The sequence below is a fragment of the Hyposmocoma kahamanoa genome, unplaced genomic scaffold (assembly GCF_003589595.1).
Source record: "Hyposmocoma kahamanoa isolate Upper Pololo Valley unplaced genomic scaffold, ASM358959v1 116, whole genome shotgun sequence".
Classification (NCBI taxonomy): domain Eukaryota; kingdom Metazoa; phylum Arthropoda; class Insecta; order Lepidoptera; family Cosmopterigidae; genus Hyposmocoma; species Hyposmocoma kahamanoa.
Window position 1 is genome coordinate 1,263,041 of NW_020653391.1, and position 13,610 is coordinate 1,276,650.

Below are 13,610 nucleotides of genomic sequence, written 5' to 3' on the forward strand. Positions count from 1 at the left end.
TTTTGTACTCTATCTTATGCTATTTAAAACGAATATTTGACCATTTGTCACTTAACCGCGTGTTAGTTAGTGGATGGCAGTATAGGAGTATGGAACTTAATAACAAACAAAATAAATTATATATTTTAAACCTTGTGAGCGTTTTCACACGTCGAGTTTTAGCAGCGATGCAAACGCGATTCAGTAGCGGTACAGCCAATCGTCTACCTTTACACATACGCGCGACTGTATCGATACAAACGCGCGATCGCTACACTTGTGATATTGCATCGGTGTAACCGCCTATAAATCTCAAGTGTAGCGACGCGCGTTTGCATCGCCACCACCACTGTAATATTTCTTATGACATTATAATTACAGTGCAAAATAAAATTGCAAAAAAAAAATTGTAATTGTGTTTGAAATAACTTTTTTATCTGTGCCGACCATTGACTTACAAATAAATGGACGACGGGAATAATACAAAAACCACGAAAAAAGTGTCCCAAGTCAACCTATTTAAACGTAGTGACATGTAAAGGAATATGAAAAAGCTTTTAAATTGTAATGTCATCGCAGTACTGTCTAATTTTGCTTGCTTCGCTGTCAGTCCAACAAACGAAAACTAAAGCGTAAATGATGCTCTCTGTATACGATTTTAACCCCCTATAAGTTTGGACATTTTTTAGCGCGGACCCGACGTCCATATAACTGTAAGTCAATGGTGCCGACCCTTTTTATTTGAACCAATTTGTTTCTGTAATAGACTGTAAATATGTATTGTTTGATGTTGTAAATTCTATTGAGAAGAAATTCTGAGTAATATAGGTACGCGTTTTTTCCGGTGAAATCATTCGTAGTATCGTTGAAACTATAACACTTTATAAAAAGGAGAAGAACGAATTTAATTATTAAATCGTCTTTAAACAATATTAACGACGTTTCATTTCTAATGATTCAACTTTCTATGTGGTTCACTCACTAATTGCCGGCATCAATATCAGTCGCAAAAATAATTGCCTTGCTCACTCCGTATGGCACAACCCTATAAATGCTTCACTCTCCATGTCTAATTTGCATATTATAAATACAGCTTGATCATTCTGCAATTATTGCGTACATTTGTCTACCCACAAGGAATTAAAAGAAATGTCTTTACAAATAGCTATACCTGTTTGGACATAATGCGTTTAGTTCACTGTCAGAATTAAATTGCGTCGCCTTTGAATGAAATAGAAGCGGTTTTTAGTAACTATAGCATAATCAACTTTATTTCAATTGTGTAAAATTTACTTGATAAAGTACAATATACTTTCTGTTGACATTTTGGTGATAAGCATGTAGGTACATATTAAGAACTATGTGTAATAACCAAGTGGTGAGCGACACGCCTGTCCATAAAAGTTGCAGTACCACTCAGAGTTTTAATCACAAAAATCTGACGGGCGCTGCTACTGCGCCTCACCATGAGACATAACTTGACAAGTCTCGTGTGTCTGGAATTTAATGGAATTAAATGGAATGATGCTCACATTACTACTGGGCGGCAGAAATAGGTAAGTTGGCAGTACTTCCCAGGACGAACTCTTAAATGATGGTAATGATATTATGATCATCAAAAGTGCTTTTATCACACGAAAATTTTAAAATTATTTTTCATGTGATAAAAGCACTAGGGGTACGAATTACATTTTAATAAATGACGCATGCGTAAGAATGTTAATTTTTTATTAATATCTCCAGAACTTATGTTGAATGCTTTTACTTATTCCTTGATATCGACATGTTTCCATAAAAACGGTTATGACAACAATTTAATTTATGAATATTTTAATCCTCAGGCTGGTTTTCTGCATGCGGGTGCCGCGGGGGTGCGCTGGCGGCGGCACGCGGCTCGGTGTCGGCGCTGCTGCGCGCGCGCGCCTTCGCTCTCGTCTCGCCGCGCGCCATATCCGCGTACCGTGCGAGGCCCAGCACTGGTGAGTAAAGTCACTAACTTCAAAAAGACTGAAGCACAGACAATTCTTTAAATCATTAGGCAGCCTGTCTTTTGCTATGTCATTTCGTAGCCAACATTTGTACTGACATTTTGACGATCTCGGTGACCAAAGATGAGGTGATCCCGACTTTGTTTCTGGGTAGGACCAATTTGAGAAATAAAGTATTCTAAAATAGCTCTGGACTGGGTGTTCTAGATAGTACTCCTGAGTGAGTTCCATTTCTCTCGTAGGTACTCCTAATATCCTGGTTTGAGATCAGGTGATATCTGGTCCATTATTTTTATTATGTTTTTAATGCAGAGCATTATGTTATTACGTAATTTTATGCATGTTGCCGTCCACATGTAATACACAGCCAACAGCAGAGAAATCTGATCCTCTTTTCAAAAGAATTTAATGATAGGGGCGAGATATCAAATTGCTGTCTTCTGACAAACCTTACTTACATTTAACATAAGATAAGATAAATTTATTTCAATGTAACTTAATCTAATACAATATAAGTAAAACAAATGTTAATAAGGCTTATAAGAATTAATAATAAAGTGTACTTGAAAAATATTTGGAAAACTGATAAAATTGATTTAAAAAAATGAACGTGTCTCCACCAGTCTCCATAACTAATTTCTATTTGAAGTGTAAAACATTATGTTACGTATATTTCATACTTTTTTATTTATTTCGTCAGCTTTCTACCATTATTTTTTTCGAATTAGGTCACTTTTTAATTAGTCCTCTGCCTCTTTTTCTTTCGATCTTCCCTTCTACGTTGCTTCTAGGAAAACTATCGTGACGTGTCAGATCAACGTATCGGAGCCCAAACATCTTTTTGCCTTCGATTCTCTGTCTTCAAAAAGCTTCTTTGTAGTTGCCATATTATATTCAATTATTCAAATTTGCTTCACAGAGAGCGGCAGGATAGGCGCCCAATATGAGCGCGCGGCGGCTCGTCCGGGTACGCCTCTGCGGCTGGCAGGGGTATTTGCCGACGGCAGCAAAGCGAAGGCTCCTAAATATGCGCAGCTCATCGACCCTCAGGGCAATGTGAGTATTTCATAAAATTTATATTTTATATTTAAATGTCACAAAATAATAGTATAACTGCCTATTCGCAGAACCGGGTTTCAAGTTTAAACACTCCAAGGCCCAACTTTTTTTTAAATATTTTGTACCTGTTATGTGGGTAGTTTTAAGTAGAAACGCGGCTGCGCCCCGCGTCGTTTTTTGAGTCAGAATATACGTGTTAACAAGAGTGGTTGTGTATAATTACTGTCTCCCAGTGTCTCCCTCTGGCGGTAGGTAACAGTACCCTTGATATAAAGCCAGATGTACACTGTACTGTAAGTACACTGCGCCCGTCACGCTGAGACATAAGTTGATAAGTCCCATGTGCCTGTTATTTCACCAGTATTCTTACCCTTCAAAACCGGAACGCAGTAATGCTCACATTACTGTATGGCGGCAGAAATAGGTAAGGTGGCATTACTTGCCTGGACGATCTCTTAAATGAGTTCGAATTGTTTTTAAGCTAACGTTCGAAAGAGCATCCGTGTGAAGGCAAATAGCGCAAGAAGGATCGCGTGAAACTGGCGCGCATTGGAGTGCGCGTTTGCACACTCCAATACACATCTTTCCCTTTTCCTTTGAACATCTTTACACGTGTTCTCAATCACGCACGATTACAGTATCACGCGTTATAGTGTAAAACTCGCTATTGATACGATCATATTCACGAACATATTATCACGTGAAAATTATAAAATTATTTTACGAACTACATGAAACATTATGCAACAATTAAATTAGGTACCTATATGTTATATTTTAAAGCGTATCAAAATGTCATCGACAAATTTCGTTAGTAAATTCTTTAAACCTCTTTGCTGAAAAGTTATCATTTTGCAGATGTTACTTTATTACACCTGTTTATTTATTTTATTTTTAAGGGTACGAACAACTTATATCACAAAGTAATATAAACTATATTAAATAATTATAAACAGACACAGTTCCCCACTGATAAAAATACAATAGCAAAATATAGCATTGACAAACTAAACAACCAAAAGACATTGCACACACACATTATAGAAGCAATGTAACACTATGCAAATTAACTTGCTTTAGTAACAAAACATGAAATAATACTTTCTTAACGTACGCACGGTTTGTGTTAAACAAACCAAAACTTTTTTTAAATTATTGCTCGCACGCCCTATAAACGAATTCCGTTTGTAATTTTGTAAAGCGACAGGTAAATAAAATAGTGACTCGTTACGTAAATGCTTAGCTAAGTGAATCTCAGACAGGTGGCAGTCGATGATATTGCTGGTAATATACATAATATTTCTAGGGTGCGATTATGTATAATAATTTTTTTAGCATCCAGCCACTGTGAGTGGACCTAGTCACCTAGTGGTAAATCCAGCCCTGCTTATTCGTAAAATTCAGATCGATGTACCGATAAGCATAACTGACGAGTCTGTGTCTGGGAGATTTTAGAACACAAACAACAGCCGCCTGAGCCATTCACCAAGTCGGTGTCTTTTTGATCTCGAAGAAATTCTTTGCGATCACAATCTTTATTTCAACGTGTAGGTAGGAGGGATGACGTAATCAAACTGTAAACGTATTTTATTCTAATTACCATTGACCTTGTGCGCGTATGTCGAGTCACAGGCATACAGTGGTGGTAACTTTAGACAGACAGGTTACAGACAGACAGAGGTTGTAACTTTGCGGCATAGTTTCCCAAAGTGATCCTTACCTACCTGTCACGGAAGAAAAAAAACAATGGAATTGCTTTAAGCTTCGATTACTATCATAATCGATGTCGCAAAAACACTCCAGAATCGTAATATTGATAAGTATAAAGTCTTAGAATAATAACGCATAGAAACCTAGTCCACACACGCTAAGTGAGGCAAATTGAAGCGCGCCAAAAGGGCCTACACGAGCGGGCCTTCAGTGCTCAAGGTCAACTTGCACCGCGAACAGATCAAGAATTTTAGCTAAAAATTACACGACATGTGTCGTAAATGATTGTAAAAATACGTCAGACAAACATAAAATAGATACTAACATCACATTCCACAAGGACGTAACGCGTTTCAACTTGTATTTTTATATAAATATTCACTAAAACCGAAAATTAGCCTACTACTAAAACTAGCCGACATGAATTTGATTTTTGCCTCACTTGTGACAGTTCGTTTGATATGGAACTATCATTCTATGCGTTATTATTCTAAGTATAAAGTATAATAAAGTTAATTTTTTTAATCGAAATATATTTTTTCCTCTTAGTCTAGAAAAGTAGGTATGCCATCAAAAATCCTAAAAACCAAATGGCAATAGTAGTTCGTTAGGGCTTCGCCAGTCATGTTATATGGTTAAATACGTAGCGTTTGCCACATGCGGCGTGAACGAGCATCAGAAAGTTAGGTGTCTCGTGCCGGTCATTTTATCCCTCCACGGCCCCAATAGGTGGATGAGATGCCGGTCATTTTGACCCACCGCGGCGATGAACGTATTAATAGTAAATACCTAAACCATTTGATCTAGCAAAACTGTTTTTCCGCTTCTCTTTCGGTGACTTGCCTTAATTCCGTTGTACGAAACTGTCTGCAAGGTCAGTCATAGTGCGATGGATGGCCCTACAGACCGTTTCGATCGGTTATCGGTCTTAACTATAGATTTGGGCCTTCGAGAGTAGGGCCCCAGATGTATCGAAGCGTCCGTTTATTTTACAAAAAAAATATCCAAGATACGTAAATATTCAATTTAAACTTATGCTTATTCCCGCACATCGAACCTGACACTGGAATCTTTAGTATAATAATCTACTCAAATCCGCAGCATAAATCGTTCGGCGGCCCTTTGAATACTTCTTTTATAGCAATACTGACAACGGCCATGCTGACTTTATGACTGTTCCACGTTGCTATATAGTAATGAATCCCGGCTTTTAAATGCTTGGAGAAAAGAGACACTTACATCTTCAAACGCTTTCAGAATATTATTCTCATTACTTTTATGTTGAAATCGAGGAATCTAAAGGTGAAAGAGAAATACCGTCTGGGAAATACCGCCATCATACACATATCACATCTGTTTATAGACCGCTGATGACCAAAGGCTTAAATAAAGGGTTAGCCGTTAATTCTCTGAGGGTTTTATTTATTTATTTATTTTTACGATACTAAATGACGGGACGAACAAGTCGTGCGCCTGATGGTAAGCGACACGCCTGCCCATCACAGTTGCAGTGCCATTTCAAAACTCATTGTCACCAAGTCAAAATCTGATGAGGGGATCCCATGTAAAAAGAGGAAAATTCTCTAATTTTGTAGGCATTTCAGTGTAGTCACCGATTTCTCCATCAATTGTGAACTGATTTTGAAAATTATTTTATTGTTTGAAAGGGTACACTCTCGAGGTGGTCCCTGATGCCGAGGATGCTGTACCGGGTTCGTTTCGGCTATCACAAATTAAAAAGCGATTTTCCACAAAATAAAGTCGATACATTCCCTTGATACATGTAATCAAAAAATCACAGTCACCATGACAACCAGAGAAAAAATAATCAAATTTACAATGGAGTCCGTAACAGCCCCATTGTCACCAAGAAGTCAGAATGTGACGAGGCGATCCCATAGAAATCGAAATCAGCCGATAACATTGACTTACAAATAAATGGACGACGGGTCTAATACAAAAACCACGAAAAAAATGTCCCAAGTCAACCTATTCGAAATTTAAATTGTAATGTCATCGCAGTATCGCGCTGTCAGTAGAACAAATGAAGACTAAAGCGGAGTGTCGCGCTCTGTATACGATTTTAGCGCCTTACAAGTGCGGACACTTTTTAGCGCGGACCCGACGTCCATATAATTGTAAGTCAATGGCCGATAAGCAAATGTTGGAGGGCAGTTTTTTTTTACAAATTTACAATTATTCTTTCAAAAAAACGAGTTTCAGGCTCTTTACAGATCCACGTTCACGATTCAGATTCGCAAAATAGTTTCATTTATCAAATTGTAGCAATGGCAAAACATAAGAACTCGATAAGTCAATGTAAAGTACATTTCTTCTTTTTTTTCTTCATCGGTAGCCGATGCTTTGATTTCTAAGCCTCATTTTAGCATGCGATTCAATTTATACGTAACGTAGGAAATGAAACTATTCTTCCGGATTTAAATCGCGTATATTTGTTTTTTCAAACAAACCGACGTTTCGGGCCCTTTACAGGTCCCATGGTCACGGTTGACAGACAACAAAAAAAATTAAAAATAAAACAAATATACCGATTTAAATCCGGAAAAATAGTTTCATTTCCTATGTGTAACAATCGCGAAAACCTAAGAACTCGTTATACCTAACGTTTCAAGGTCAAAATATTTTTAAATTTACACGTCTATGAAAGACTGCACAGAATCTAAATAAAACCACCTTATTAATATATGTCTATAAGCGATGCTATTGTCTTTTGAAAACAATATTCATGTTGTCCGGTCATAGAAATCAATTCTTTTAAACTACCCAATATCAAGAGCTTTGCCTTGGCAACCTTTTTTAATGAAATTTTAAAAATATTATGAAGAACAGTCACTTTCTTATTTTATAATGTATTTTTGTAAGTACTATCTTATTGCAGAATCTACGGTCCGTACTGGGTGGTTGGAACAGGCAATCGTGCTCATGACATTAATATCCATAAAATATTTTTATATCGCAAAAAAAAAAAAAATATTTTTTATCTGTGAAAGCGTACATTTTAATTTGCAAATATAAATTTATTTTTACATCTTCGTATAACGGAAAATTAAGCAAGCAGGCTGTCTAAATAAGGATTTAAGTTCAAAAAACGTGTTCTTTGAACCTGTGTTTTGTCAGAAAGTGAGGAGCATTCCATCTTCTTTAATACGACTCATGTCCAGCAATGGGACTTATATAAAAACTATTACCATTAAAATGCAATTAACTCTTGTACATAAAATTTAAATTAAATAGCAAATTATACTACAACGAAGAAAAAAGTACTTTAAGTAAATTACGAAGTTAAAAAATAAACCTTAAAACAATACTTTTTGTCCTTTTTATTTTTCGTTCGACAACCTATAGTAACTCAGGCAGTTAAATATAACCAACAATTTTGCATCTTAAACCTTTTAAAGTGAACCTTAAGTGCAACGATTGGAGTCCAACAGAAACGAAAAACTAAAATTGCAGTATTAAAAGCAAATTACTATAGGTCATAAAACGTGTTAAATGGAAAATAGATCTTACGTGAATACTGTAAGGGCTATATTTGAATTGTTGTTGTTGACGTATGGATTTTAAGGGTAATGTACTTCGTGAACTGTTGCTAGGAGACAGGGTTGTCAAAAATCGAATGAAATCGGAAATTTGAACTTCGTGTGTATATGCAATAAAACATATTATGAATTAATAAAATTTTCCTTATTCTAGTAAAAATAATTAGTAGCAGTAGAGACTCCTTGCGAAAGAGTTCGTCTAGAGAATAACTGCCACCTTATCTATTTCTGCTGCCAAGCAGTAATATTTCAGAGGCATAGGACTTGTGTGTGGGCGCAGTGGCAGTGCCCCTCAAATCTTTGCGATTTAAAGTTCAGAATGGCGCTGCAACTGTTATAGATAGGCGTGTCGCTTACCACCAGGCTCAAACTCGTTCGTCCCGTCGTCACTTGGTATCTTAAAAAAAAAAATACTATACTACTATTACAACATTTCTTGCTAAGTAGCAATTTCTTTTGGGTGTAAGACAGAAATTTAAGATTTTTTTCAGTATTCTTCGATAAATCCAAGAATTTATCAGCAGTTTTTACTTGTGTATTACATTACATTTTGAACTCTGTTTGTGACAACCCTATGTCGAGCGCAAGCGCAAAATGACGCTAGCTGTCTTTTGTTTATGGTGTAATGAGCCTTTAATTATGTAAGGACGGACTCTGCTCAGGCGCAGAAACGAGTTGTGTATATACCATGATAGTATTATATTTTACAACTAACCTCAAAAAGGAGAGTTTTCTATCTCAGAGTGCATATACTCGGAATATTCGAAAAAAACATTCATCCACAATTATTAATCTCAATCTTGACAGATTTATAGCGAAAGCGCTTATTGCTAAAATACACAAACGTCCAATAACTTCGATGATTTATTAAGTAACGGGCTCTCTTAAAAGTTGGTTGCTCGAAATCAAAGTTTTCCCGTACTAATAAGGTTCATTTTCATTAGGTCGAGCGGCTGGCATTATTTCAGAATATTATATCGCGTAGTACTTATACGTGTTCTATTTAGTTTCGTTGATATTTAAAAAATCATTGGTATATGTGAACTATCTATTGGATACATTGACTTACAAATAAATGGACGACGGGTCTAATACAAAAACCACGAAAAAAATGTCCCAAGTCAACCTATTCGAAATTTAAATTGTAATGTCATCGCAGTATCGCGCTGTCAGTAGAACAAATGAAGACTAAAGCGGAGTGTCGCGCTCTGTATACGATTTTAGCGCCTTACAAGTGCGGACACTTTTTAGCGCGGACCCGACGTCCATATAATTGTAAGTCAATGATTGGATACAACGGTTTTCTTGTAAAATTTCAAGGTAAGTTTGTGTTTGTATTTTTCTATCGTGAACATTTTTTGAAATCATGTATTTCCACAGTTAGTGTAAGTATATCCTCAATTTTACTATATATTTTTTTCATAGTGATCGACTTAACGCTTGCACTGTTATGCGGAGTCAACTAAAGCCATTTGAGGTATTAGTAGTAAAGTTTTGCTTCTAAAGCAATGGATTGAATAATAAAGAATATTATTATATAGATATATTTAAAAAAACACGACTGGAACTTACTGTTTACTTGAGCCAGTAGAGCGTAGTATTTTGGCATTTTAGCGGTGTAATTACGGTTTGATTGTCTCTTTTTTAACCGACTTCAAAAAAGGAGGAGGTTCGCAATTCGACTGTATGTTCTTTTCATTTTTTTTGTATGTATCTTACGTGATAACTCCGGTATTTGTGAACCGATTTTCATGATTCTTTTTTGTTGGAAAGAGGGTACTTCCATAGTGGTCCCATTTCATTTTGAAGAAAATCATCCACCTCTAAGGGTGGCTGTTCACGCATGAAGATTCATTTTTATAAATAGCCCTAACTTTAATGTAGGAGCAATTATTTTAATGGTTGATTTTGCTATTTCTCCAATTCAAGGAGTTTTTCTCTCAATATACTTTGAGTAGGTGAGAACCAATTTTTATTATGTCCAGTGTCAAGTTCTGTATAGTGGCGAAGGGGATATTTCAATAAAACTTAGCAAATAGACGTAATTCCACGTACTTTTGAGGTCGGTTTTTTTAGTACTCTGTCCTGAGATTATTGTAATCAAATCAATATCTTTACCAGTGTCATATTTTCTTATTCTTATATAACTAGCCTGGGCTTCTGGGCTGGGCTAGATGGAGTAATCGTGAACTATGACTGCTCAGCATCCTATCTTTGAGCTCCAACCACGATACGACATTACGATACGACATTTTAACTTTTTCCCATATTTGATTTAAATAACTTTTCATTATACGATATTATGTAAAGCATAGGTTCCCAAACTTCTTTGCTCACCGCCCACTTAGGAAAGATAAAAAAATTTCAACGCCACAAAAAATAATTGAAAACAAGTATTTTTTATATTAACACAAAAAAATCATTAAAAAAATAAATTTTTGTAGTGTAGTTTTATATATAATTTTGATTTTTTTTCAAATGCGGTAGCACCCGCTGGACAGCATCAACGCTACAACGCCTTAATTTTTGCACATGTTCTGTTTTTATTTTGTTTTTTGTTTCTATATTTTTTTTCACAAAATTCAGGAAGCATAATGTTAGTAAATAAATATGGCTGTTTACAAAAATAACAGAAAATGATCAAAAAATAAAGATAGCGTAGTGTTCATTGGAGGTATCGAGATATAGGTATAGTAAGAGTACTTTCCTGGACGAACTCTTTCATAAGAAGCTCTACTGTTATTTATAACTTCATTTAATTTTCACCCTGTCTCTATTTTATTCGATCCCTCTTAGGCACCTCATTTTAGACGCATTAAACGCCCAAACATTACCACTGCCAATTTACAAATATTTTCAATTTTGGTGCCATTAGAAAAGAAAGTACCCACGTTTTACTAACACCATTACAAAAACACATAAAATAACATAATGTCTGTCAGTTAGTGTGTACTCAATACTACAATTTCCTCATTTGACCGGTAAACAACAGGAACTTGCCGGTAAAAACAGTAATTTACCAATTTTCTTGTATTAGATGCTGTATTTTTACGCTTTTGCGGCTTTTTCTCTAGTTATTTTTGTTTCAATCGTTGTGATGAGAAATTATTAAAAGAGCGGAAGAATGATTGCTTCGAAATTGCGAGATAGACGGTTCGAATTCCGGTGGCGGCATATAGCTATCACTTTGTGGCCTGTATGTATAATATTAATATTTTTTTAATAAAAATACTGTTGGTGTTCCTGTAAAGGTTTATCATTTCTCGCCGTATTACGAACTGTTTACGGTAGGTTCATAGGCGTATGTTAGTATAGGTATATGCAATGTGCACAAACAAGTTTCTACACATTTTTATGTTTCTTCGTTATAAAAAGCGCCTAAGAAATTTTGACGCTTAAGCAGAATAAATTTACCAGAGGAATGCACGTCCTCTCGCTTCGAGAATTTGGATGGGAGAGATGGATGATGGATAGAACCAATGTAATAATAGTGGAAGGAAAAGGAATTCGAAAAAGGTGGGATGACGACGAAGGAGGTCAGCGTCGTCACAACTTTATGCACTAATTTAAAGTACTCAGCGTGCGATGGAGCGAGCTATGGGGTTATTTTGGTGGACCGAATTCCTTTTGAAGTCATACGAACACTAAAGTGACAGACATAGTAAAGATCTGCAATAAGCACGTTGAGAAATTCAAAATTTAGTAGCAGAAGAGCTCCTTGTAAAATAATTCGTCCAGGGAAGTACTGCCACCTTACCTATTTCTACCGCCAAGCAGTAATGTGAGCATTACTGCGTTCCGGTTTTGACGGGTAAGGGTGCTGGTGAAATTACAGGCACATGGGACTTGTCAACTTATGTCTCAGAGTGACGGGCGCAGTAGCAATGCCCATCAGATACCCCTCGGACGTTTACCGTCGATCCATCTCGTAACCGATCGAGGCTGTCCACTTCTTTCCTGGCAATGAGACCAAAGAAATCAAGTACCCCACAGAGACATAAGGTGAATAGTCTGGTATGGACGTTTCCGCAGCATAGTTAAAAATGGAAACCATAAAAAAACCCTCCAATCTCATCTAGGTTTTACGTGCGATGTTTACGGTCCTTCCATACTCTCTGCAGTTAGGCCAAAGCACCTGTACCCATTCATATTCGTCTTCCAATCTCCTTTACTCACGACCCGTATTAAATAATTACCCATAAATTGTTCTATACTACTTTATACAACATCTCATTTATTTGAATCGCAAAAATTGAAGTAATTTCTTATATATCTAACATATTTCTGAGTAAACGTACGATCTCACTAACCAATCAAGTCAAGTGCCAACATCACTACAGCGTTTGCGTTAGATAGCTCATAAGAAAATGAAATTTCGAACTTACGCTTACAAAAGCGCCTGTAACGCGACTCGAAGCGTTTTACGTTTCGTGGCGTTTGAAAACGAGTCGTTATGCGTTTATAACGTAAAAATACACTCGCGAATTTTGTTGCGAATACGTGTCACTAGAGGCGCTGCTAATGTTCCCATAGTAAATAGGATTTTACCGATAACGCGTTCGATGCGTTTGTCGAAAAACTTACACTCAGGGTACTAATCGGGCATAGAACCCTCAACTTGTACCCTAGACGACAATCAACTCTAGGAAGTGAAGAAAAATATTGAAGGGATCACGGAATTGGGATGCGGCCTATTTCGCATTCACTTATGTTTTGTAATTTTTTTTGCGTCGTTTTTCATATGGTCATTTGACTCCTCCAATATGCTACATTTAATTGTTTTGAAATATCATTTGTAAACTTATACGTTATAAAAATATACATATTACTCTATAGCGGCTTGTTTATGTTTTTTTACCCTTTGGAAATATGTATATAAATAAACTTGTATGGCACTCTAGCGCCCAAGGGATACTAGGCAAACTCTGAAAACGACAAATCAATGTTAATTATACCAATATTCGCCCTGCTCTGGAAATGAATGCTCAGCTTGCACACTAGAGGACAATCAACTTTAGGAATGAAGAATACAGTTGTTTTCACTAGCTTAATACCGGACTTATAAGTCACTAACTAAACTTACTAGTCATACATTATTATATAATTTGAGCTTTGAATAATAAACTAGATGGCAAAAAATAGTCCTCTCGAATTTCACTTAGTAGTAACAGTTACAGAGAAAGTTGCTAGATGTGGACTTATAATTCGAAATTAGATATAATGGGACAGCATACTACAATTTAAAACCGCGAGGAAGAGCTCGTAAATTTCTATTTTCTCTTTGAAGACAATATTTTTAGCGTTTTAACTGCAT

At 36.2% G+C, this 13,610-nt stretch overlaps 1 protein-coding gene across 1 annotated transcript in view; it reads left to right on the plus strand.

Moving 5' to 3' along the window:
* The first annotated feature begins 1,823 nt into the window (after nt 1-1,823).
* The window catches only part of LOC113239870, a 36,294-nt gene continuing 24,507 nt past the window's right edge, over nt 1,824-13,610 (plus strand). The window contains exons 1-2 of the mRNA XM_026477030.1: nt 1,824-1,958; nt 2,887-3,023. The gene's annotated coding sequence lies outside the window, so the exon portion shown is untranslated. The remainder of the gene's footprint in view (nt 1,959-2,886; nt 3,024-13,610) is intronic.